Source organism: Pyrgilauda ruficollis, unplaced genomic scaffold (assembly GCF_017590135.1).
Source record: "Pyrgilauda ruficollis isolate IOZ18807 unplaced genomic scaffold, ASM1759013v1 scaffold48, whole genome shotgun sequence".
Taxonomy (NCBI): domain Eukaryota; kingdom Metazoa; phylum Chordata; class Aves; order Passeriformes; family Passeridae; genus Pyrgilauda; species Pyrgilauda ruficollis.
Window position 1 is genome coordinate 1,984,158 of NW_024526377.1, and position 26,184 is coordinate 2,010,341.

The following is a 26,184-nucleotide window of genomic DNA, read 5'->3' on the forward strand; positions in this document are numbered from 1 at the left end:
CCTCTGCTGCAGACAGGCCCAAGGGTCAGAGCAGACCCTACTAGCTGGGCAGAAGGGCCCAAAGAGTCGTTTTTAGGGTTTTTAGGGTTTAAAATGTAACACAGTATGGCAATGCAATGACTCTTCTAGGCTGTATGTAAATGCCATAGGATTTGTATCTTGTACTAGACTGGCTAGTGAGAATTAGAATATTCAGCACAGAAGATTTATGGTATTGTAACGGGAACTTCGCTCTCTTTTACTCTTTTGCCCTCTCTCTTTTACTCTTTACTCTTCCTCGCTCTCTCATTCTCTCTTTCCCCCTCTCTTTACCTGTCTCTCCCTCTCTGGGGCCTGCCCCGAGCTGTGGCTGCCGCTCCCAGCAGGGCCCTGCACCCAGGCCCTTGGCAATAAACCGCAAATTCCAGACCTGGCTGCAGAGATCTCTCATCTCCATCCGTCCTGACCGTCCTATCCCCCGTGGCTCCTCCAAGGGGGGCTGTCCTGGGCTGTGCCATGGCAGCTGTGCCACGCTGCTGCTGCAGGAGGGTTTGGTGTGGGGAAGGAGCCCTCGGTGCTCAGGGTGTGCCAGCACCGAGGAGACCCCACAGCGAGCACGGAGGGGACAGGCGAGGGGAGATGTAACCCCACAGAGAAAAGCAAGGCACAATTCTTCCCAAGAATATTCTTATCATTTGCTGTGTCTGTGTTCGACTGTCGGTGACAGTCACGAGATTCTGGGCAGTTGTGTGCAGGGTGAGTGCTTGGCAGATTCAGTTTAGATGTAATGCAATATAGTGTAATATAGTATAGAATAATATAGTATAATAAAGTAATGAATTAGCCTTCTGGTAAGATGGAGTCAGATGCATCATTTCTCTCCCCTCGTCAGGGGTTCCCTGTGAACACCATAGGGAGAAGCAGTTGGGAATCGTGGGGCTACTGGGGTTGGAAAAGGCCTTCAGGAATGTCAAGTCCAGCCTTCAGTGAATCCCACCGTGCCCACTGAGCCATGTCATGGAGTGCCACAGCTGCTTGGGGTTGAGCACTTCCAGGGATGGAGACTCAGCACTGCCTGGGCAGCCCCTTCCAATGCCTGACCACTCCCTGGGTAAATAAACCTTTCCTGATATCCAGCCTGAATCTCCTGAGCTGCCACTTGAGGCCATTTCCTCTCGACTACTTGTTCCCTAGGAGCAGAGCCATGGAATTTTTCAGTTTGGGAGGGATCTTTAAGGTTGAGATCAGCTGTTCTCCAGCACTGCCATGTCCCAGCACTAACCCAGGTTAGCTGCCACATCCAGACTACTTTAATTCCTCCACCACTGGATGGGGACTCCACCACTGCCCTGGGCAGCTGTGCCAGGGCTTGATCATCCTTTCAGTGAAGAAATTGTTTGTAATCTTCAGTCTCATCCTCACCCAGCAGAAGTTGAGGCCATTCCCTCTCCTCCTTCTGGACACTCTCCAGCATTTCAATGTCTGTCTTATCATGAGGGGCACAAAACCGACCCCAGAATCTGAGGGTGGACATGCTGGTAAGAGGGAAACAGGAGAAGAGAGAGGTTTGATGCAGGGAGAACAACCTGGCAGCTGGGCAGGGGTGAGAGCAGCAGCATTGTGGGGGCAGGACCTGCAGCATCAGAGTGCAAAGTCAGCTGGGGGTGATGCTGCTGCACCAAAATCGCTCAGCAAGGAGAGCTGGGCAAGAGCATCTGTGCAGGCAGCAGGGAAGGAGCAGAAGGACCCATAGGGACAGTTCTGGGGGCTCTGGCAGCTCTCAGAGAGGCTCAGCCCAGGTTCAGGGTCATCTGTGCCCCTCTCAGAAGGTGCAGCCTGGGAAACGGTGGAGACTTCACCTGAGTGACAATGAGAACATCTGGAGAAGCTGAGCTGGGAAATCTCTTCTATTTTGGGTCTGTGCTGCTGGCAGAGGTGTGCTGAGCTCCCCCAGGACTGTCCTGTCTAGGACAATTTGGCACCAGTGGTGCAGACATCTCTTCAGCAGCTGCTTGTCCTGCAGCCGTGTTGGCAAGCACCGCTGAGCTCCCTTCCAAGAGAGAGGCCTTGGCTGAGGAGTGTCCCTTCACAGGGCTGCTCCAGCCCTGCAGCCTGAGCAAACCCAGCTGGGAGCGGGGCAGGATGGGCTGATGCCCTGGCAGCATCATTATGGGGTGCCAAACAGACACCCCCAGGAATGGGACCCCAAAACCCCCTAAATGGGACCCCCAAAACCCCCAAATTGGGATCCCAAAAATCCCCTAAATGGGACCTCTGCAAGAATGGGAAGCCAAAACCTCCAGAAAGGGACACCAAAGTCCCCAAATTGGGACACAAAATCCACAAATTCAGACCCCAAGATCCCCAAATCAGGACCTCAAAAATCCCACAAATAGGACCCCAAACCCCACAAGAATGGGGACCCCAAAACCCCCAAATTGGGACCCTAAACCCCACAAGAATGGGACCCCAAGACCCCCTAAATGGGACTCTCACAAGAATGGGACCCCGAAAGCTCCAGAAAGGGACACCAAACTCCCCAAATTGGGATCCAAAATCCCCCATATGGGACCCTGAAACCCACCAAATTCAGAATCCTCAAAAATCCCCCAAATGGGACTCCCCTAAACGCCCTCCACAACTGGCTTTGGCAGTGCCATCACTTCTCCCCCACTGCTGGGCACTTCCTGGACCAGCACTGTGTCCTTGGCAGGAGCTGTACCCAGAATTCTGGAAGCTGATGGGAACACTGCAGCCTGTGCAGGCTGGGAACTGCTTCCCATGGCCTGCAGCCTTCAGGGCCTGCCCCTGCCCTGTGTGCCCACGTCCCCTGGTGTGTGACAAATCCCCCAGACAAGGGCAGTGCTGTAGGGAGCACTGGCTCCCCGTGGCTCTGCTCCTTCCCCTCCTCTGTGTTCCAGCCTGCCAGATCCTCTCCGTTTGGGCTGAGCAAGGGGATTCCTGGAAAGCAGAGATGCAGATGTGCTTCTGCTCACAGCATCCAGCTGTGCATTCCAGTGCCATCAGCTTAACCTCATCCTCGCCAGCTGCCAGCTGGAGCATCTTGGAGCAGGGCTGTGCCCAAAGCCACCTCCTCTTGCATGCTGGAGAGCCAGGAGCTCGGGGTCTGGGGCAGTGCAGGGCCCAGCAGGCTCTGGGGAGAGCAGGATGCTGCTGTGTGCACAGGCAGCACGCGGGGGGAGGCTGCCTCCAGCCCTGGGAGCCTCTCACACCCCCAGCTGCAGACCCTGGCTCGTCCTGCCTGGTGTCAGATGCAATAAGGGAGATGAGCTCCCCCAGCACGGCCAGCACACACTGTGTGGTCTCCCTCTGGCTTTAGGCTCCCAGAATTTCTTCTTCTCTCTGAGAGATGTCAGGTTGAATAAAACTAAATAGATCCTGATGGAGGAAAACTGCAGTTAAGTGGGTTGGCTGACTGCTTGGCTTCTTTTTGTTTTGTTTTTTAACTTGTCACAGTGAGAAAGCCACCAGGGAAATGTTCTGGCAGGCCCTCGGTCACGGTCCCCCGCTCTTCCAGGCCATCTCCCCTGAGTCTGGCTAGCTCTGCCTCCCTGCCAGGACAGGAGGCCACTGCAGTCCCAGGAGAAGGGTCAGCACCTGACAAGTGTGAAATGGAACTTGTGTCACCTTGTGCCTGCATGATTAGGAGAGGATCGCCCGTCCCTGGTGGCTCTGGGCCAGCAGGGCCCTGCCCCCTGTGCCACCCCAGGGGCAGAGGGGAGCCCAGGGCAGTGACTGGGGGGCAGACAGAGCCCATCCCATGGGGATGCCCTGCTGGAGGCTGGGCAGGACAGGGACAAGCCCTGAGTCCTTGCAGAATGAGCAGATCTCGTGATCCCAGTGTGCATCTCGTGATGTTTTTCACCCACGCAGCCCCTGCTCCCAGCATCACGTGAGCCCTGGTGCTCCTTCAGCTGTGCCCGTTTCCAAGGCACATGGTTTGGGGACTGGTTGGGAATGGGATGGTCATGGAATCACAGACTCACAGAATGGCTTGGATTGGACCTTGAAAACCATCCAGTGCCACCCCTGCCATGGCAGGGACAACTCCCACTGTCCCAGGTGCTCCAAGCCCCATCCAGCCTGGCCTTGGGCACTGCCAGGGATCCAGGGGCAGCCACAGCTTCCCTGGGTAGCCACGATGGATAAAACCAGCCCAAGAAGGCAGGATGTGCTCCATCACCTGTGTTGAAATCTGATTTTTGAGCTTGACTTATAATTCTGGGCAAGGCTAATTTGCATTTTCCCTTACCTGAAAGCCATCAGCCAACAGGACCAGAGCACCTGAGAGGCATCATCCAGCAGTTCTGATGAGGAAAAACATGGGATGGATGTGAAACAGTGGCTGCTGAGGAGCTGCTCCAGCTCCCCATCCCATCTTGAAAGCCTGGCTCTCAAGAGCTCCTGCAGAGGCTGACAAGGTGGAACAGCAGACCCAAAATCAGAGATGTTTGGGGTTCTCTCATTACAACATGCCAAAAGAAAATGTCATCATTTTGGAGAAATTTCTCTCTGCAAAACATCTCCCAAAGTCAGCAAAGACCAAGCCCAGAAGATCATGCAAATGCAGCAAGTGAAAGGAATTCAAAACTCTGCTTCAAAACACGTTTTGGTGCTGACCGTGGTGTTGGTGCTGGGTTGAACTTAAAGCTCTTTTCCAACCTTAATGTCCCTTTGAAAATTCACCTCAGGGCACTGGAGCTGCTCCACTCCATGCCCAGATGTGTGCACGAGCTGAGGCCAGCTCTGCTGTCCCTCCTTGGCCACACAGGACCATTGACAGCACAGGTACCCCGTGGCACCTCTGCTCCCAAAGGCAGGGCACAGAACCCCAGGGAAACCCACAGAGCTCTCAGAGCATCTTTGGCCCAAGGTCAGCTCAGACCTGCTGGACTTCACCCAGAAAAGTTGTGTCTGGTCAGAGGAATGGGACCCAGATTCCATGGAATGGGACCCAGATTCTGGAATGGTGGGGGTTGGCACGCTGAGCAGAAATACAATTCTCTCCTGGAGCTTCCTCTCTGGATTTTAGAGGTGCTGAGGACAGCAGGGCAGCATCCAGGATTTTGGGGCCTCAGCTCAGTAATTCCTTCCTGGTGTGTTGGAATTCTCTCCTGGAGCTTCCTCTCTGGATTTTAGAGGTGCTGAGGACAGCAGGGCAGCATCCATGACTCTGGGGGCTCAGCTCAGTAATTCCTTCCTGGTGTGTTGGCTCGAGCTCACACAGGGGTGATGAACCATCCAGTGGGATAGAAGGGAAGTGATAGATTCCAGTGAAATCCCAACCACCAGCTGCCCACAGGGCCCCTCTGGAGCCCTGTGCCCTGGATCTCATCACATCCCCCATGCCCTGGGGTGTGACAAATCCTGCCGTGACATTGCCAGGAGCAGCAGAAACAGGCCAGTCATAGACTTTTCTCTGAAATATTTTCTTCTAGTTTGTTCCAGGTGTCCTCATGTTCCTCCCAAACTCAGCCTTTTCAGACCTGGAGCTTTGTCTCTTCCATTTTTTTATTTTCTTCTTTTCAGTCTTATCTCTTTTTCCTTTTTGGTGAAGGAGGAAATGAAATCAGTGGAATTTTTTAGGTCATTAAAACTGAGATCATTCCAAAACACTGCTTTTCTTTTAAAGAACAGGAATTTAATATCATTTTTGCTGATCTAATGTTGTAATGTTTCACTGATGTCTGACCACAGCACATTTCAGAGAGCCCCACTGAAGACACCTCTGATACCTGAATGTGTCCAGACCAGATCCCAGATCTCCTGTGAGTATTTTGGGTCCCACCAGCTGATCCAAACTTGTTCCATGAGCAAGAAAATAAACAGAGATGCTTGGTGCAGACACTCAACAAGGGGCAGACACAGCAGGGAGCCATCCCCATCTTCTGCCCAGGAATCACCCATCTGCTGTGCCACCCTCACCCAGCACATTGAAGCTCTGGCATTTTCTGGGACCTGTGATGTCTGTGGTGGCAGCAGCACCAGGAAATAAAGACAGATCTCTGCTGAGCTCTACCATCAGAGCATGAGGCCAGAAATGTGTCTGTGACAGGATGGCAGGTGATTGTCCTCCTTCCCTTTACCACTGAGGGCTCTCCAATGTGGTCCAACAAGCCCAATTTGTGTTCTGCTCTTGAGGGACGGTAGAAAAGTTTGGACAGGGGTGACTTTGCACTGAAACATCTCACACCTCCCAGGGAGGAGTACTCAGCATTTTCCGTGGGAGAGGGCACACCTTTAACCATGCTCTTCTAACAGGCTCCCACTGCGTGGGCCTTGCCACTGCTCTTTGGTCATGACTTCTCCATGAGAAACAAATCCTGGTGCTGTGCAGGAGCACAGACGTCTCTGAGCATCTCAGGAATCAGAGATGGGCTGGAAATCAAACCCTGGGCATGCAGGGCAGCCACCTCTCCTCACTGCAGCTGAGAGTGATCAAACCAAGGCTGGATTTTCCTAAGAGAGGCTCCAAAAACCTGAATTCCAAGCTGCACTCACCCATGCCCCCACCCTCAGACCATGAGGCTGAACCTTCACCCTGATCCCTCTGAGATGGGGGCTCTGCTCGGCTTCAGACATCTCCAAAGTGTTTTGTCCCAGCCACAGGGGTTTGAACATGGTCCTCCCTCCACTGCTGTGCCGTGGGGGTGGGAGAGGGGAGCTCAGGGCCGTGGTGGTGAGAGGGAGGGATCCCGTGGAGGCTGGGGCTCTGCTGGCACACCAGAGCGAGGTGCTGCTGCTCACTGCTGATTTATTGGCAGGGCTGGTAGGTGTTGCATTGGGTTAAGTATTAACAGATCTCATGAGCCTCATTAGCTGTCCTCTTTTCACTCTCCAGCTGAAGAGTTACTGCTCCAAAATCTATAGTGCCTTGGCAGCTGCCTGGCTGATTCCCAGCTTAACCCTCACGGGGCTGCTCCCTGCCATCCCTGTGCACCAACCACGGACATGCCGGTCCTGGGGCTGTCCTGCTGCTGGCCAGCGAGGCCTCCTGGACCATTGCCAGGCACATCCCTGCCCTCCAGAAGCCAGAGGCTTCTGAGCAGAGAGCCAGCCCTCCCCAGCCCTCCTGCAGACATGCCAGCAAAGGTGGCTCCTGGGCAGACCCCTGGGCACTGGGACATCCCCTGCTCAGCTGGGAGCAGCCCATGGGTCTGCAGGAGGGATCTGCCTGGCTGAGGGTGGTACCTGCCCATTGGCATCTCCACCAGGCTCAGCCTCCCAGCAGGGTCCCTCAGCCCCGGTGATGCAGGTGCCACCTGAACCCACCTGAACCCATCTGAACCACCTGAGCCCACCTGAACCCACCTGAACCCATCTGAACCCACCTGAACTCATCAAAACCCACCTGAGCCCACCTGAACCCATCACCTCTGACAGTCTGGTTAGAGAGAAAGTCAGAGAAGCTTTCCCAAGCATTGTTCTGGGGAGTTTTGAGAAAGCTCAGAGAAAGAATTAAAATAATCCTTCATCTTTGCAGCTGGTGTTTTGAACTTGTAAGCTGTTAACAAGAGTGTTATTCCTAAATAGCCAACGGTGTGAGGGCTGCTGACTGAGGACCAAGCAGGTCCAGCTTCTTGGAACAGTCTATAAAAGAATGAGAAGTCAAATAAACTTTGTATTTCCTTCTGAGATTGGAGTTGTGTCACTTCATTCAGCCATCCCTAGTACAACAGTGACACTGGGGCAGGTGTCAACAGGGCAGGGGTCACAGGCTCAGGGGCCATGGACTCACCCCAGGGCAGATGCCATCAGGACAGGGGTCACAGGCTCAGGGTCAGACAGTCTGGTTAGAGAGAAAGTCAGAGAAGCTTTCCCAAGCATTGTTCTGGGGAGTTTTGAGAAAGCTCAGAGAAAGAATTAAAATAATCCTTCATCTTTGCAGCTGGTGTTTTGAACTTGTAAGCTGTTAACAAGAGTGTTATTCCTAAATAGCCAACGGTGTGAGGGCTGCTGACTGAGGACCAAGCAGGTCCAGCTTCCTGGGACAGTGTATAAAAGAATGAGAAGTCCAATAAACTTTGTATTTCCTTCTGAGATTGGAGTTGTGTCACTTCATTCAGCCATCCCTAGTACAACAGTGACACTGGGGCAGGTGTCAACAGGGCAGGGGTCACAGGCTCAGGGGCCATGGACTCACCCCAGGGCAGATGCCATCAGGACAGGGGTCACAGGCTCAGGGTCACAGGCTCAGGGTCACAGCTCACCCCAGGGCAGATGCCAGCAGGGTCAGGGGCTCTGCAGGCCCCAGAGGGGTTCAAAGTGCAGACACCCCCGTGCTTGGTCAGGCACAGCCACAGCCAGGGCTGTCCTGTCAGGAGCAGCCCAGGAGGTGACACAGTGACACAAACTGCTGGAGATGCCACATCCACCAGGTCTCTGGGGCAGCCACGGGGATCTCCAGGGATCTCTGCTCAGGAGCATGGAGCACAGGGCCAGGAGTGAGCAGGGAGCAGCAGGTGTGAGCCTCAGCCAGGGGCTGGCCACGCAGCTCCTGTGGCTGATGGGATCCCCGGGCCCCCTCGGGTCCTGCTGGGGATGGGTTTGCAGTGCTGCCAGGGCAGTGGGCTCAGCTGCTCCCTCCCCACACCAGGAAATATGTGGGCCTTTCTCCTGCTGGAGCGTGCCTGGTTTCACCTTCCGAGAGATGGCTGCAGCCACCTCCATCTCACTGTGTCCCTCCCTGGCTGCCCAGGACTGCTTCATTCTCACCAGATCCTTGTGGTCCAACAGAGGCATGAGCAGCAGGGACATTTCATGGAGCTTGCAGGGTTTCCTGCTGCCCTCCAACTAATCCCTCAAACTCTGCAGTGCAGACTTTTCTGTCCAATTACAAAATACCACCCAAACCCATGAAGAAGAAAGTAAAGAAGAATGACTTGCCTCTGCCCTAAAACCTCCATCTTGCTTCGTATATATTACCATATTCTAAAACTCCAAACTGTAAGTTTCCTACCCTGTGACATTACACACTTCTAACCAACTCCACACCTGTAATCCCAGTGCTATCAATCAATTTTGGAAGCCTTTTCCATGGCCTCAGGTCAAATGCAGTTCTCTCCTGGGAGTCAGAGTCTGTCAGCACAGAAACTCTAAAATTCTCAGCAGCCAGAATGCCAGCACAGCTCCCAGTGAGTGCCCACAGTGCCCACAGTGATGCAGGAGGAGCTGGCAGGGAGTGCAGGGGCTGGCATGACCTGGTTCTCCTTCTCAAGGGCAGCTTTAGCTCCAACAGGCCCTGGACAGTTCCTGCAGCTCCCGGTAGGTCCGTGCTGGAAAGCCCTTCCTTCAGACCTGTTAATTGTTAAACAACACTGGGCTTTCATTAAAAAAGAGCCAAGTACCTTGCAGGGAGAGCTGGAGGTTAACAAGCTGGGCAAGGTCACTGTCTGACCTGCTCCTCCCCTGGGAAGGGCTGCACAACCCCGATGCTCTCCCACCCCTCATAAACCAGCCTGTGCAGGCAGGACCTGCCATGCCAGGGACCCCACACCCAGTCCGACCCCCTGGCCCTGCCCAGGACAGGCTGAGGGCACTGGGAGCTGCTGGTGGGACCTGTGCCCTGTGCCAGTGCTGGAGCAGTGACAGTGCAGGCAGTGACCAGGGTGAGGGTCAGCATGGCTCTGCAGTGGGCAGGGAACCCCTCAGGGAGCTCCTGAGGCTGGGGAGGACCCCACATGGCTGAGCTGGGCTGGGGAAAGGTGACATCTCAGGGGACCTGGGCTCAGGGAATGCTCTGCCACTGTGCAGAGCTGGCTGGGAGCCGCTGCTGCTGCTCACACAGTGCCAGTGTCCCCTGGTCACTCTCCACCCCAATGGGTGATGCTGCAGGTCCCCATGGCCAGCACACTGCCCACCTCGTCCCCCTTCTCAGGGCTGCCCTGGAATCCCTTGAGGCAGGAGCAGTCCCTTTCTCCCTCTCAAGGACAGAACTTGTGTTCAGAGAGATCTGTGCCTCATCTGGGAGAGGAAAAATGAGATTTGACAGCTCTTAAGCTGCTCCTGTGGAAGGCCCGGTGCTTCCCAGTGGACTTTGCTGCAGCTCCCTCCCAGAACACACACAGCACCAGGAAATCAGGTGCATGAGAAGCTGAGCACTCACTGTCACTCTGTGCAGCTCGGTGTGGTTAAACACCTTTGCAGACAGAGCTCAGTGACGTCCTGAAGGTCAGCGAGGAGATCAGCAGCCCTGCGAGCCAGGAAAGGATCCCAGGCTGGCCACGCCATCTGAGCACTGGGGGGGTCAGCCTTTGGCCAGATGCTGTTCAGCAGCCCATCAATAAGTTGGCAGTCAATACCAAATCTCTCCGGATGGAATTTGTCAATGACACAAAGATTGGCAGAGTGGTGAATAATGAGGCTGTCACATGGAGCTGGAGCGCTTCCCTGGCTGGGCCCCTTCCAACAAAAGGGGTTTTAATGGCCTCAGATGCAAAGCAGGGCTGGGCTGGGGCTGGAGCGGGGCTGGCAGGATGGGAGGGCCCCGGGGAGGCTCTGGAGGTGGGAATGTGGGTGGCACCTCCCGGGATGGGCAGGGACAGGTAACACTGGTGCCTGGAGTGGGTACCTAGGACAGAGGCCAGACAAGACTAAGAGAATAAAGTGGGTTTTTATTAAAGGCCTTCTACAGATACACCTTGGGCAGCCAAAGCCTCCCAGAGGCTGCACCCCAGATGGACAATGGTCACCAGTTTATCAGACAATTATAAGTTTGTTCCATTTACATATCAAAGGTTAATCCTCAATTACAGCTTCAGGTAATGAAGTAATTTACCCCCAGTTTGCTCCCCCCAATTCACCTTTGTTTACACTTTTTGGGCCAGAGGCAGAGGGTGTCCTTGGATCTCAGGCGTGGAAGGATTGTTCTGTCTGACCAAATGCAAAAACAGTAACTAACTCTCTACTTTTGTCCAAACCTGGCTACTTTGTCTTCCAAGACTCCCTCTGCTCAGCACCTGCAATCCCAGGAATGCTGGATGTGAACAGAGGCTTTTGGGGAAGATCCTCAGATGTGAGGGAGGAGAAAAGCAAGTGAGGATGCATTAAAGGTGACAGAGCAGCAGGGCTGTGCTGGTGGCGAGCTCCTATGCAGGTGTCACTCGTGCTGTCCCTGCTCTGTGTGGTGGAAGCCACCCTGAGGGCAGGCTCTGGGCAGTGCTGGAATCGAGGCGACCCACAAACACAGGCACAGCAATTGAGATAAGAATTGTTTCTTCTTTCTCTGAGGCTCCTTGCTGCGATTCCCAGAAAATATCCCTGGGAAGTTGTGCCTTGCTTTTCTCTGTGAGGAGAAATGCGGCCACAGGGCAGGACCTGGGGGCTCCTTCTCTGTGTGCCCAGAGCCCTCCTGCCTCCCTGCAGCACCTGCTGGAACCGTTGGAGCAGGGATTTCCATCCCTCAGAAAATAATTATGGGAAGAAAAGTGCTGGTATTAATCGGAGCCTCCATTTAAAGATTAACCACAACAAATGTGTTGCATGCAGGAAGTTTATTTAACAATGCTCCCATTGTACACCCGAGAGCATGTTTGTCTTCATTAGTGCAGTAATTCATTATATGGCCTCTCTAACATTCAAATCAGAAGGAAGAATATTAAAAAAGTAATTATACTTTTCAAAGTAAAGCTTTATGGGTAAATTGTATGCAAATCGCTGTCTAAATCAGGGCGGCATATCTTAAGCAGATCTAAAAGTTGCAAAGGCTTCCACGGCATCATTGATATGTAATCAACATAGATGTATGATTCTGCTCCTTACTTAGGCAAATTTGAATGGCAATCCTCAAGTAGGTAATTGGTATTTATCACAATGGCTGATGGGGAGAAGCTATAATCTTGTTACGGGTGGGACCAGCCTGTCATAAATCAACCTGCTTGGAGGTTACTGCAAGACTCTGTCACATTTGGGTTTCCAGATGCTTTTAATCACCTTTTTTAACCTTCACCTCGTTTGTAATATGGGCAAATAACCTTCAGGTCTTTGAAGGCCTCTTCTGCAGGTGTCAGTGCGTTCGGGGAAATAGCTGAGTGCCCTCACACCATTTGTCCACCCCGTGGTGACAAGCCCCTTTTCTCTAATCAAGATAGTTTAATGAGATTTTTTTTTTCCTTACTAAAATAGCGCTAGGAATAAAACATGAAATTGATCATTTATGTGCACCAGGGAAATCACGTCATTTGGAAAATAATTTAACAAGATTGGATGGTTCAGATTTACTGCCCAAACTGCAATCACCAGCTCTGGGGACTGGGGAGGGAGGGCACAGGGGCATCCCAGAGCCTGCTGGGGGAGCATGGATGGGTGCAGAACACCCACCCACACGGCCCTGGGGACAGATGTCCCCTGCCACCTCGTCCCCCTTGCGAATCCACGCTGCTTCCCCAGGCATCAGGGGCTGAAATGCCTCCCCCAGCTCTGGGGAGCTGTGGGGTGTGGCTGGAGCCTGGGGTGGGGTCCGCTGGGGTGTAGGGGGATATGCAACTCCCTTTCCCCAAATTCAGCCCCCAGGGTCTGGCTGTGCCAGGGGTGTCCCTGCAGCCCCCGTGTCCCTGCTGTCACACAGCACAGGGGTCCCACAGAGCTCTGAGGCTCAAACATGCAGCAGGGTTTAGGCTGGCAGGTCACCCCAGCACCCCTCCTCCCCAGAGGATTCACAAGCCAACACGTTTCCTGCAGGGGTCTCGGGGGGCAATGGCCGTGCTGCTGAGGCACCACCAGCCCCATGTCCCCACCATGTGGATGAGCACTGGCAGGAATGTTCTTCTCCTCTGGCACCAGGTGCCCAAGGTGCCAGGGCCCAGTTCTGCCCAGCCCCAGGCACCAAACAGCCAGGCTGGGGTCACCCAAGGGGAGCCAGGGGTCTCTGTTCCATGCACTGTGACTTTTCTGTAGTGCCTGCCCTGCTCCTCCGTGCTGGCAGCTCCACTCTGCTCCTCCCAGCTGGGGTGTTGGCATTCCAGGTGTCCATCAGCATCTCTGCTCCTGCCAGGGAGCACCTTCAGCACCCAGCCCTGACACCGAGGGCGTGCAGGCATCCCTGTCAGCTCAGCACCCTCCCTGATCCCTGCTCTCTCCATCCCTCTGGCTGCATCCCCACTCCCTGCTGGGGCACACAGAGGCAGATACCCCAGAAGATCTTGCTGGTGATGCTGCTGGATAAGGAGAGCTGCATCTCCTGCTGCTGCCCGTGGCAGGGGGTTTGAACTGGATGAGTTTTAGGGGTTTTCCAACCCAAACCATTCTGGGATTCTCTGATCTCCCAGGGAAATGGTCCCTGTGCAGAGCCCATCCTGTCCAAACTCCTGATGCTGAGGCCTTGCACTGATTTAGGGAGAGGCAGACACAGACCTGGGAGCATCCAGGGAGCCTGACAGGGAATCATGGCAGAGAAAAAACAATTCAAAACGTCCAAAGGGACTTGAAGAGGATTCACAGCTGAAAATAGGGGTGAAATGGTTTCTGCTGGTTATTAATGCCGTGCTATTTGTTCCATGTTATTAGCAGGTGATAACGTGCCGAGCAGAGGTGAGAGGCACACACAGAAATGCACAGTGCAAATTCATCTCCTCCAGCACGAGGCAATTGCAGGGCTGAGCTGGGGCACTGCTGAGCACCATGAGCCAGCAGAGATCTGAGCACTGGAGAAATGAACATTTTTTTTATCCCTTTCCTTTCTTCTCCTTTTTTTCTTTTTACTTTTTTTTTTTTTTTTTTTTTTTTTTTTTTTGGAAGGGGAAAGAGGTTACATTTTTCTGTGTCAGAAATATTCCGTGACACGAGAGAATCCATCAAATGACACTGCGTGTCAGGTCATGTCACAACATCATTAAAACATTATATCTTGTTGATGAGGCTCTTGCCATCAATTCAGAGAGTGACTGATTTGATCTGCAAAAAGTGGAAGTTTCTGTGCCCTGTTTGCAAGACAGCTGGCAGCTCTGCGAGAGGAAGCACTATTTCATATTCTATTTAGGGCATTAAGCCTTAATCCCATTAGAAGATTCATAGCATAGCCAGCCTCAGATAGAGAGATACTTCCATAGCTGGATGGATTTCTCCTACGACACCTGCACCACATGCTACATGGAGCCATTTGGAAAAAAAACAAGCCTACAGTCTTCCCAGCTCCTCTCTGAGAGCTTATCTCTTCCTCTAATACAGTTTAGTGCCAGGTTTTATAGACTGCTCATGCTGTCGGGAATGTTTGCTGGTATTCTGTTAACTTGATGCTTGGCTGTTCCAACACTATTCATTTAGGGCAAGCATCTGGCATGTAGCAACAAGATGGCTGATAGAATAAAATTAGGCAAGTTTATATGATTAATCATAGCTGGGAGCCAGCATCGGTCTCAGTTTGCGAGGGGCTGTGATGCACCCTGTGGGTTATTTATCAGAGAGAGCAAAGCTGTGTTCACACCTCGGGAGAACCCAGGGAAACACACCTTTGGGGGTGCTGACATGGCCTCCTGAGGGGGTTCTGGCAGCCCTGGGGCTGGGAGGAGGCAAAAGGCACGGTGCTGCAGAGCAGGGGATGGTGGTGGCTCTGCCTAAGCCCCTGCCTGAACCACACAGGAATTGGGAACCAGGGTGGGACCTGTGTGAGCTCAGGACACACATCCTTCATCCCCACCTCCTACCTTAGTGCCAGGCTGTGTCCAAACACAGCCCCAGTCTGTTTAGCCCAGAGGATGATAAACCCAGGGAACAGAAAGAGGCCAGGGTTAGATGAGAAATCAGCAAGAAATTCTTCCCTGGGAGGGTGGGCAGGCCCTGGCACAGGGTGCCAGAGCAGCTGTGGCTGCCCCTGGATCCCTGGCAGTGCCCGAGGCCAGGTTGGACAGAGTTTGGAGAACCCTGGGACAGTGGAAGGTGTCCTGGATGGGCTTTAAGGTCCCTCCCAACCCAAACCCTGCTGTGCCTCTCTGCCTTGGTTTGGTGTGACAGCAGGGGACAGCCCAAGCCCCGATCCTGAGCAGGGATAAGCACTTCCCAGAGCAGCAGCCCTGCTCTGTGGGGGAACAAAGTCTCATGCCCTCCTGGCACCTCCAATCTCCATGGCTCCTGCTCATCCCCCTGGCTCTGTGGGGCACCACAGCCCCTGCACTGGAGGCTGCCATGGATCCTGCAGGCTGCTGTGCATCCCTCTGGCCAGAGCAGGACCTGCCTCTGGCCCCTGGCTGCTCAGCAGCCCGGTGGCTCAGCTGCTGCTGGAACTGGTAGCCCTGGTGGTGCTGCTGGGCAAGGCAGCTGTGAGGGGCAGGGTGCTGAGCTGGCCCCAGGATGCCCCATCCCTGGCACGGGAAAACTGGGCCCCAAAGTATCCTGCCCCAAATGTGCCAGCACTGCTGGGATGCAGAGCAATGTGCCCTGTCCTGGTGATGTGCTGGGGAAGGTCAGTGTGACCATCAGCTGCCAGTCAGCCCCCAGGTTTGGGGAACAGTCCAGGCAGGCGGGATCTGTGCTCTCTGCAGGCCTGGAGGTGTCTGTAACACGGGCACAGGGCAGAGAAATGGGTTTCCAAAAAATGAGAAATCAAGAAGGAAAGCAAATGCATAGTCTGAGCTGAACCCTGCAGTCCTGCCAAGCTCTGGCTGTTTCATTTTGCTTTTGTGCCATTGCATTGCTTACCACAGTTCAACAGAATCCGAAGGAAAAAGTCATCCTGAGCTGAGGAATGAAGCACTTGTGCTGCTGTTAAATTATAATTGCCATTTATTCCTTTATTGCAGAAAGTTTTCTTTTTGAGGTATGGCCATTTGCAGAATTAAAAAAGAGGGGGGGAAATCCCAGCGCCTGGTGCCAGCTCTGCATCTCCCTGGCTCTGTGTGGGTATCTGCTTGTCAGGAGATGCAGCATCAGCTGCCATGCAATAGAGCCATGATTGATAAGTGTGTAATAACCCTGACCCAGAAAACCACACCTGTAATCTTCCCCTGATGAGCTCTGCCTGCATCAGTCCCATCCGAGTGGTTAAATGCCTCGCTGCTCTTTAAAGCAGTCAATTGACCCAGCTGGGATGAGATGGTGCTGCTGAGGCTGCTGGGGAGGGCTGGGGCAGGGCAGCCCCGGGGCTCTGCCCCACCTGTGGGGTGCTCACCTGTGGGGTGCTCACCCGTGGGGCTGCTCACCTGTGGGGGCTGCTCACCTGTGGTATCTGCTCACCTGTGAGGGCTGCTCACTCAGGGGGCTGCTCACCTGTGGGGGCTGCTCACCTGTGGCTCTCTGGGGTCTCCCCCATGTGCTCCTCTCTCCATCACTGCCCTCTCCCTTTCCCCATCTCCCCTGTTCCCACCCTGCCGCCAGAAGCTAGGAAACAAGGATTTTCCAAGTGACATCAAAACACTGGCCAAGAATTTTTAAATAAACCCCGAGATCAGCTCTTTTCTCGTTTATTACAAAGGAACCAGTTGTGTGCCAGGCCCTGTGCTGGGCTCTGTCTGTCTGTCTGTCTGCCTCCCTGTCTCCCCCAGCCCTCTGACTCGCTTATCTATTTACCTATCTATTTACATGTATTTCTTTTCCCGGTGAATTATGTCAGGGAGGCAGTAAAGTGTTATGTATTTGCAAGCCCCATAATCTTTAAAAGCACAGTGATGCATGCTCCAGATGAGAAAAGAGCCTCCATCCAGTATGTTAATAGATAGCATTAGGGCAATAATGAAAAGCACTTGAGACAAGTAAGCCCCTATCAAAAGCTGAGTAATAGAGATGCACAGAATGAATCACAATGCACCTCCTCTGCAAAAGATATTAAGACGTCTGCTTTAGTGCAGGGTCTATTCACTCCAACAGCTGCTTCATTTCTCTGATTAAAATGGGAGTGGGGAGAGCTTTTCCAGCCATTTCCCCTTTCATGCAGTACCTTACCCACAGGCAGACGCCCACGCCGTGCCCACAGCGGGGCTGGGCACCCCGGGACACAGCAAGGACACGCAGGCACATTGTCACGTTGTCACACGCACGGTGACACTGCAGCAGCCGGGTGTGCAGCGGCTCCAGCGGGCACCTGCCGCTCCCAGGGCACATTGAACAGCCCCACGCAGCCCTCAGAGGGCTCAGACAGACACACAGCCCTTTGTGGGGGCACACACAGGGCACCCTGGCACTCCGAGCCCGTCCCCTGCAGCCACCGTGGGGGCTGGGCTGTGCAGGGGAGCCAGACAGGCTGGGGGTGCAGGAGGAGATGAGAGTCAGGCATCTGGGGTACAGGACAGCCTCACAGACAGCAGCCACGGACAGGGGTGCTGGAGGTGCTGGCATCGCTGGAGAGGATGGCACAGCCTGGTGGGACCGTGCTGGGTGCACAGAGCAGGGAAGTGCCCTGCTGCAGACAGGCTCAGCACTGCACTGTCACATCACCAGGGCAGTGCTGGAGCCACCAGCCCTGGAAGTGCTCAAAAAACAAGTGGAGGTAGCACTCTGTGGTGTGGTTCAGTGGGCACAGGGGGATTTGGACAGAGAATTGCTGGTCTTTAGGAGGGCTTTTCCAGCCTCAGTGTTTCTGTGGCTCTGTCTCCACGCTGGCTCTGCCTGCCTGCTCTGGGCTGGGGGGCAGGCAGGAGCCCACACTGGGCTGGCCATCAGCTGCACTGAGCAGCCAGCTCTGCGAGGCTCCAGGGGCAGCAGCAGAGTGATCCCAGCGTGGGGATGGCAGCAAGGGATGGAGCTGGCTGTTGAGGGCGTCACTCCTCAGGCCTTCCTGAGCTGGAGAAACCTTTAAGGCGAGGTGAAGAAAGGAGTGGGTCCTGATGGAGAGTTTTTAATCCAGAGTTTTTATTTTGGTGGCACAGCCTCTGAACCTTGTAAACACTTCACTGACCTCTCCAACTGAACTCTCCACCAGAACCCCGACCCCGTGCTCTGCTCGTCCTTTTACCTGGGCAGAGGGGCAGGGGAGGGGACCCAGGGAGCACCAAACAGGTATGAGGGGAAGGGGGCTCAGGTGAGAGGGACACCTGGGTGGGCCAATGGCCCCCAGGGGGTGAAGAGCATCCTTTGAACCTGCCAATCAGTCGATGTTCCTCTTGGAATTTCTGGGTTGATAGACAGTGCCCAGCAGGGGTCAAGGGTGGGGGAAAGGAGAGGTGATTGACACCCCACCTGGGGAAAGAAACTTCAGGGAGAAACCAGGGAAACTGAGGCAAGTCATGACATCACACCACAACAGAGGGAGGTGGAGAGATGGGAAGGGCTGGAGCTGACCCCTCTGTGGGGCACAGCTGGGGCAGGACAGCTGGGTTCTCCCCCTTGCCCTGCCAGGGGGGTTTCAGATGGCATGAAAAGGGTTTTCCCCATCTGTCAGCTTTTTGATGCCCAGGACAAGCATTTCTTTGTGGTGACACCAGCACAGAGCCCTTCCCCAGCGAGGCCCTGGGCAGGCCAGGCTCCCCCAGACACATCCTGAATCACTAACCTGGTGCTACAGAGCAGCATCCTGGGGACACCCCTGGCCCGTGGCCCAGCCCCAGGGGGATGCCCCAGGAGCAGCTTCCCTGCTGAGTTCAGTCCAGTGAGCCTCACAGGAGCATCATTTTGGGTGCCAGCCTATAATAACTTTGGGTGCAAGCCTACCAAAGCTCTTGATGGAGAGGTCAGGTTTAAAGCTGAGGGCTTGCCAGGGGAAAGGCAGCTGTGTCCTGGTGAGGGACACCAATGAGACAGGAGTGGGCCTCTCACTCCAGGTGCCACTCCCTGCTCTAAAGCCCACCTTGCTGCTCTCAGGTGTCCTGCTGAGCCATTGTCTTTGTGCCAGGGGCTCAGGGTGTGATGTGGTTCTCCAGAGCTTCTCAGCCTCTCTCTGTGCTGCTCCCTGAGCTCACTCCCAGGGTATCCCAGGCCATTTCCCACTGTCCTGGGCACAGTGCCTGTGGGTCCTGTGGACAGGCTGCACTGGGGGAAATGAAACACAGCTTGGGAGCAGCCAGGAGCTGAAGGCACAGAGAACCCCAGAGTGGATGAGGAGAACCAGGGGGAGCAAGCAGCTAATGGGGCGCTCACAAAGCTCCTGAAGATGGCTCAGGTGCAAACACACGTCTGTGGGGTCTGGTTGTGTGCAGTCCCCCTGCAGTGCTGAGCATCTGCAGTGGCAGCTCCATCCCCCAGGAGCCCCTGCCTGCAGCTGCTCCATGAGCTCCCAGCATCACCAAGCTGGGCACGAGGCAGGCAGATCCTGGGAGATGGGAGAAGGTCTGGCAGGTCATCAAAGGGCTGCAGCTGGAGAGCCCAAGGTGAGCAGTTTGACAGCAGTTCCTCGAGGTGTGCAGGGCACCAAGGCTCCTCTCGTGTGTGTGTGTGTGAGCACAGACACTGCCAGACCCCTCAGCACTCCTGGGAGCCACCACCAGCACAACCCCAGCCACGCCAGGGAGGAGAGGCTGCCATCGCCACTGGCACCTCTGAGCTCGTTGCCAGATGCCCAGGAAAAGGCAGCGAGGCCTCAGCAGGGAGCTTCAGCGGCGTCTGCTGCTGCCTGCCAAAATTAACATCACTGACAAAAGGCATGATCCTGAAATTGCACCACCAAGCAGATGGATTGCTGGAGTACGGGAGGCTCGCAATGGAAAAGATGAGTAATTCAAGGAGAGCGTGGTGCCAGCGAGCCGAGTGCTTGGCTGCTGCAGCAGCCTGGGAACCTGGAGTGCTGCCTGTGGCAGGGCTGGGCTCCCCTGGCTCCCCGGCAGAACCTGCAGGACGGTGCTGCAGGGCTCCTGCTGCCACCAGCGCTGGGGACACCGAGGGGCACAGGGCACGGCTGGCAGTGCTGGCTCTGCTGTGGGCACACCCTGCCCACGCTGCCCCGAGCAGAGCTGTGGCACTGGTGTGGGCATGGAGGTGACCCTGCAAGGATCACTCCAGACCTTCAGCCATTCCTGCTGGAGAAAGCCAGGAATGTGCAGGATATCCAGCCGGCTTCTGTCCAGCAGGGAGAGAGGGGATTGGAGCCTTCCACTCCAAGTGTGCAGCTCCACTTCAAGCATGGCAATGAAATTGTCCCAGAAAGGCTCCCTGAGCCCCCGGTTCTCAGCAAAACCCCCACCCTGAACCCTGTGAGGGCTGGCTCATTCCTTCCCTATGAAGTGACTCACAGGAAGATCTGAGGAAGTCTGACTTCTTCTGGTACTGAAGAGCAAGATGGATGAGAAAAGGGACACGCTCCCTGCTCTGACTACTGCTGGCCTTGCTGTCCAGGAGCGTCCTTGTGCAGCCTGTGGGGCTGTGCCAGGGGCTGGGATCCATCACCCAGGGCTCATGGATCACAGGTCCTGCCAGCACAGCTCCTGGTTCTGCAGTCAGAGCAGAAAAAGAGGCACAGCCCCTCTAAAAGAGGCAGGACCTCACCTCACTGCCACCCCACAGCTCTCCCTGCCCTGTCATTAGACCTGGAGTTATTCATTATTCTTTTTCTAAGTACAAATGTACTGAAACCATCCACTTGTCAGTGCTGTGACTGTGGTGATGCAAATGTGACACAGCAGGCTGGGACTGGGCACTGAAATTTAAATTAATGGGGAAAAATGAGCTTGCTGGGTTTTTGGCAGAAGATCTGGGCTGTTCTTGTTGTCCAGTGCCCTGAGGCCATGCTGGGTCCCTCGGGGACACCAGGAGTAGGGTGGGGACACCAGGAGCAGGGCACTCCAGCATGGCTGGGTGTGCAGTTTCCCTGCAGCAAACCCTGTTGGGCCCTCCTGCTCAGCTCCCTGCAGGTCCTGTCTGACACACTGGAGGAAAGTTTAGGCAGTTCAACATTTCAGCTTTTGGAAAAAAAGAGGCAGGAAAAGGAGGGAGGGAGCATTAATCAGCCCCAGCCTAAGGCCCCTTATCTCAGAATGACGCCCTGCAGTCCGTGAGGGCTGATCCAGCCATGGGCAGGGATCCTGCTGTGGGATCCCTGGGATTAGATGGGCTTTGCTGTGCCCTGACTGCTCCTGCTCCTCTCCAGCCCCCAGAGCTGGGGCTGTGGGGCAGCACCAGGGCTCCTGGTGCCCCAGGGTGAGCTCCTGGTGCCCCAGGGTGCAGGTCCTGCCCGCTGCACCCTCCCCTGGGCCAGCAGGTGCTGAGTTACAGGGGCACAGCCAAGCCTGGAGCAGCAGACAGCAGCTGGGGGGAGCGGGGGAATGTGGGGGCTACAGCCCCCTGCCCACTGGACAGAGCATGCCGGGGCTGGGGCAGCGCTGGGTGCTGCAAATGCAGCTGGTTGGCATCAGCCCGGCTGGCTGGGTGTGCACCCAGTGCCTTGCCATGCTCACTGAATGTGAGTTATCCACCACAAGGGGCTGGGCTGGTTTCTCTGCCTGTGAGGCTGAAAGGGGAGCGGGCATTGCTGGGTCCTGCCTCCCTGGGGGTGCCCTAAAGCACCCAGAGAGGGGGAGCAGGAGATGGGGAGCCCCGTGGACAGGAGCAGTGTGTGTGAGAGAGAGCAGAGTGGGCACGTGTGGATCCCCAGCTCTGGAGCAGAGGAGGGAGGACACCAGAGCTGGGGAGGGCACACAGAAAGGACTCAGGGACAACACCCCAGCGTGGCACTGTGCCTCCCCCAGGGGCTGGGAGGGAGCAGGGACTAACAGTGCTCTCCCACCCACCCTGCGAGGGAAAGGTAAGTGTGTGTGAGCACCAGAGAGCAAAACCAAGCCCTATATGTTTAAACTGGCAAGTTCTGTGTTTGTCATCGAGCTGTAAAATGATACCCGAACAGATGAGGACAGGAACTTCTTGGAAGGCTAAGCACAGACAGCAGGAGTGGGGGAATAGCATTTTGCTTTATTTCTTTACATGCAATCCAAGGTTTTTATTTTTTTTTTTCCTTGCAGTGTTATATTTTTCTATCCAAAAATGGTTATGAGTCTGCCAGCTCTCAGAAGCAGCACTGAGGGCTTGTGCAGTGTCTGACACACTGGGCCCAAGGGCTGGGACACAGCAAAAGGCACAGACAACCAACCCTGGCCTGGAGGGTTAATGGCACAGCAGAACACGGTGGAAGCACCATGAGTGTGTGTGCAGGCAGGCTCAGAGCTCACATCCCACACGGACCTGGCCCTTTCCAGCTGCTTTGGCACACAGAGGACAGCAGAGCCATGCAGGTGATGCTGAGCTGCAGGCTGGGTGTGTAGAACATGTGCTCCAAGCAGCAGCCTCTGTTTGTCACCAGGATATAGTACCTGCTCCAGTGGGTGGATAATTTCAGGTGAATGAGAAAAAGCTGCTTTTCCTTTGGGTTCCAGCCATGTGCTGGGTGGGATGATGCTCACAGCAGTGACTCCTCTCAGGTGCTGCGTGGTAGGGGCACAGCCACTTCCCCTGGCACATCTCCCCGGGGTTTTTGTCACGCAGAGGTGGTGCCTCGTTTGTCTGGATGCGGATCCTGTGCGGGGTTACGGGGCGGGGTGTGCACAAAGCAAATTCCTCTCTGCTGTGCTGAGACTGTCTGGAGACAGAGCACGGAGTGACAGCAGGCACGTGAGCTGCTGATGGTTTTAAGGATGCTCTTTTTTCGCTCAAATTAGGGGAGAATCCTGTACAAAATCCTGAACAAAGCCAGAAAGGTTTATTCGCCACTCATTCTCGGAGGTGCCAGCCAGCCTCTGAGCTGCATTTCAGCTCTCAGTTTGTCCTGAGGCATCACAAATGTCTGACCAGCAATTGGGGTGTCCCCAGGGGAGTGTCAGAGAGATGAACCTGGGTTCTGGGCACTGACCCAACGTGGTTGCTCACACTTTTCTTCGTCCCCCCCAACAGGCAGCCCTTAGGGAAGGGTGGGTGGGCAGGGGAGAGGGCAGGGGCCACATCTGCTGTGGGTCCTTCACCCAGCACTGGCTGGGGGTGCCAGCCTGAAGGCAGCAGAGCCCTGACCCTCTGTGAGACCCAGTCCTGGTGCTTTATGGCCATCACTGTGCCCCAGATTGTCCCAGGGGGTCACAGCCTGCCCAGCTCAACAGTGGGAGACCACCAAGGAAGGCCAGCAGAGGTTTCTCACCCCTGAGGCTCTCCTGAGGGCACACCTCACTTTGTGTGATGTTTGGGAGGGAAAGGGCTGGGAAACCTGAATTGCTGGGGTCAGGAGAGCTGCAAGAACACGTGGAGGGAAAGAAAACATCCGTGCCAGTGGAAGAGCAGTGCTCCAAGAGGAGCCAGGCTGTGGCTCCCAGGCTCATCCAGAGTCTTCCTTCACAGACCGAGATCAAAAAGTGAGGCCACAAGGGAAAGCTGAGTGCACTGAGGGTCCCAGCATTGTCACAGGGTGACACCGAGGGGACATCATGGGGACCAGGAAGAGTTCATGCTCAGCTGGTGCGTTACAGATGGGTGGGAACCTGGGATGGCAAATTTCTGGAGGTTTTTGGGGATCGTGGTGTGGGGTGCTGTCACACCAAGGCCACACCAGCCCTTTGGAGCTATTGTGGCAGCACAGACACGCTGGTGCCACTGGCTGTGCCAGGCACAGGTGGTATCTCAGGATGGTGTCTGTGCCCCAGGTCAGGCTGGCACTCTGGGAAAAGCCCTCATCCCCCTCCCTGCTGCTGCAGGTCCCCACAAAGCCACGTGTTGGGCCAGGTAAGGGGCTCAACAGTCAGGTGGCCTCTAGGTTGCTGGAATACCATTGAAATGGTATTTACAGTGGTATTTCAATACCATTGAAAACACGCTGGGAATGAGGGGATGGGCACAGCAAGCCTCCATCCCACCCTTCCCACACCATCCCACCCTCCCTGCACCATCCCACCCACACCATCCCACCCACCCCACGCTGTCCCAGCCTCCCTGCTCAGCCCAGGGTGCTGCCCAGGGGCTGGAGCAGTGCAGCCCCAGAAGCAGGGCAGTGTGCTGGCCGTGGGGCAGGGACAGCCAGGGGCTGGGTGCTCACAAACCCTGACACAGCTGGGCTTGGAGCCAGGGCACCGTGTCCTGCCCTCACCCCGCTCAGCCCAAGGCACACCAGGGCAGGAACTCGTCGGAGTGTCCTGGTCATCTGCAGGTCCAGAGGGATTGTTCCAGCCCCAGGGTTTGAAAAGCCTCCAGGGAACTGCAGAGGCACAATTAAAAATGTGTCACTGAGAGCCACAGCTCACCACAAACAGCTGGGCAGGGTCGCAAAATCCCAGTTCAGTGACCCCGTGGTGGTTGCACCTCCCTGCCCAGTGCAGTGGGAGCACTGGGGGTGACACGTGGGTGTCTGTGCATGCATGTCCCCTGTGCCATGTCAAGGTGAGGGACATCTGAGGATATCACTGTGCTGCAGCACAGAGCTCTGTGGGCTAACCGAAAACAGATGTATAAAAATAAACAGAAATACTAGAGATGTGATTACCAAGGAAACGCATTTCCATACAGGAAAAGGTCCAAAATGACTGTCATTTACTTCCTTTATTTATTTGCATTTATAGAAATGCTCCCACCCAAGGATCTGGGCTCAGTCCTGCCCAAATCACAGCAAATGGAGCCTGCTGGGCCCTTGCCCCACCACCCAGCACTCACCACATGGGGCCCCTCTCAGGAAGGAAACTGCCCCTCTCTGATGGGGCTCTGGGAACTGCTCCCCTTCATTTCCCATCCCTGGCACAGAGATTCCCCACTGGCTTTCCAGGGATCCCCCCAGGAAAGGATTTTCTGGGCTCGCCATGGGGCAGCTTCCCCTGCACCCAGCTCTGGGCAGCCACAGGGTGTTGGGCACTGAGGGCTGAGGAGCAAAGGGATGATATCGGGGCAGGAGTGTGGGGATTTCAACAGACAACATGACGTGGGGAATGAGCTGAGGCAAATCAAAAGGGAAGCATTTTAACTTGCAAGAAATGGAAATGAGAGGAGTGAATTTGGGTCATGCCAAGGCATTCGTTCTGCAGGAAATGAAATGTTTTACAAGCCTTATCTTTTCTTCCTTTATTTTTCCCTTTTCCCCCCCCCCCTCTTTTGGGGAATTTACAACAATTTTTAAAGAAAGTTTTATTTATAAAATGCACAAAGAAAATATTAGATCTGTCCTTTTTCCCCTGCAGCTGTACACAGCCCTCACACACAGCTTCAGTCCAATCTAAATGGCATTGGGGGCTCATTTACCAGCCCCCAGCAAGAAAACAACTGCAAGATTTGCTGGAATTCTCTCAGATTATCATCTTGCCTCCAAACCTTTCCTGATAGGCACAAGAGGCTGGGCACTGAGCAGGGATGTGAGGGTCTGGCATCAGGACCAGACCCAGTGAGGGGATGAGCCAGCTCCCTCCCAGGGCCAGGCAGGGGAAATTGGGGTGCAGCAAGCTGGGCAAACCCCGAGGCTCCTCGAGCTCTGGGAGGGGCTGCAAAGGGGCCTGGTTTGGAGAGAAGGTCTGGGTGGGTTTGGGGGGAATGTGTTTGCTCGTGGTGCAGCTTTGCCTTCCAGAGTCCTGGCTGGTTTGGGCTGGAGGGGCCCCGAAGCTCACCCAGCTCTCAGCCTGGAGGTGCTGCAGCCCTCAGAGCACGTTCCTGTGGGTGCAGGGACAAGCACAGTGCCAGCTCTGGAGCTGCCCTGCTCCCAGGGTGGCAGGAGGGTGCAGCTTGGCAGGACGAGGAGCCCCTGACCTGCAGGAGGGAGGGACAAGGGCCACGCTGCCGTGCCGGAGGGGACATTTGGCACTGCAGACCTTTTGCTGAGCTCCACCAGCTCTGCCACGGCAGTGTGGGGATCCCACAGGGCTGAGGGCTGGTGCTGTGCCCCAGCAGCTGCAGGGGCTGAGCCAGCAGTGCCCACACCTTGGCAGGAGCAGCTGCAGGGTGATGACACAGTTTGCTGCTCTGCTCCGCTCTGGCGCTGCCTCTGCCGGGTAATTAGAGCTGACAGGGTGTGTGCAGAGTTGCTGGGTAATTGCCCACACACCTAAGGTGTGGTGGAAGTCGGGAGGTGAACCAAAACCTTCCACCTGACCTACATGCAGAGGGGCTGCCCAGCAGCAGCGGGACGAGGAGGTGGAGAGGAGGAAGCGAAAGATGAAACGCTCCTGCAGGCACAGCACAAAGCTGGCCATGCCCTGGGGCTCTGAGAGGGGACTGAGGTAACCCCCAGCCAGGCTGGAAGGGTCTTGTGTCCATACCTGATGAAGGGAGGAATGATCAATCTGACTCCATGTTCTCAGAAGGCTAATTTATTATTTTATGATATTATATTATATTATATTATATTCAGAGTCTGACACAGCTTGGCCCCTGCTTGGCCATTAA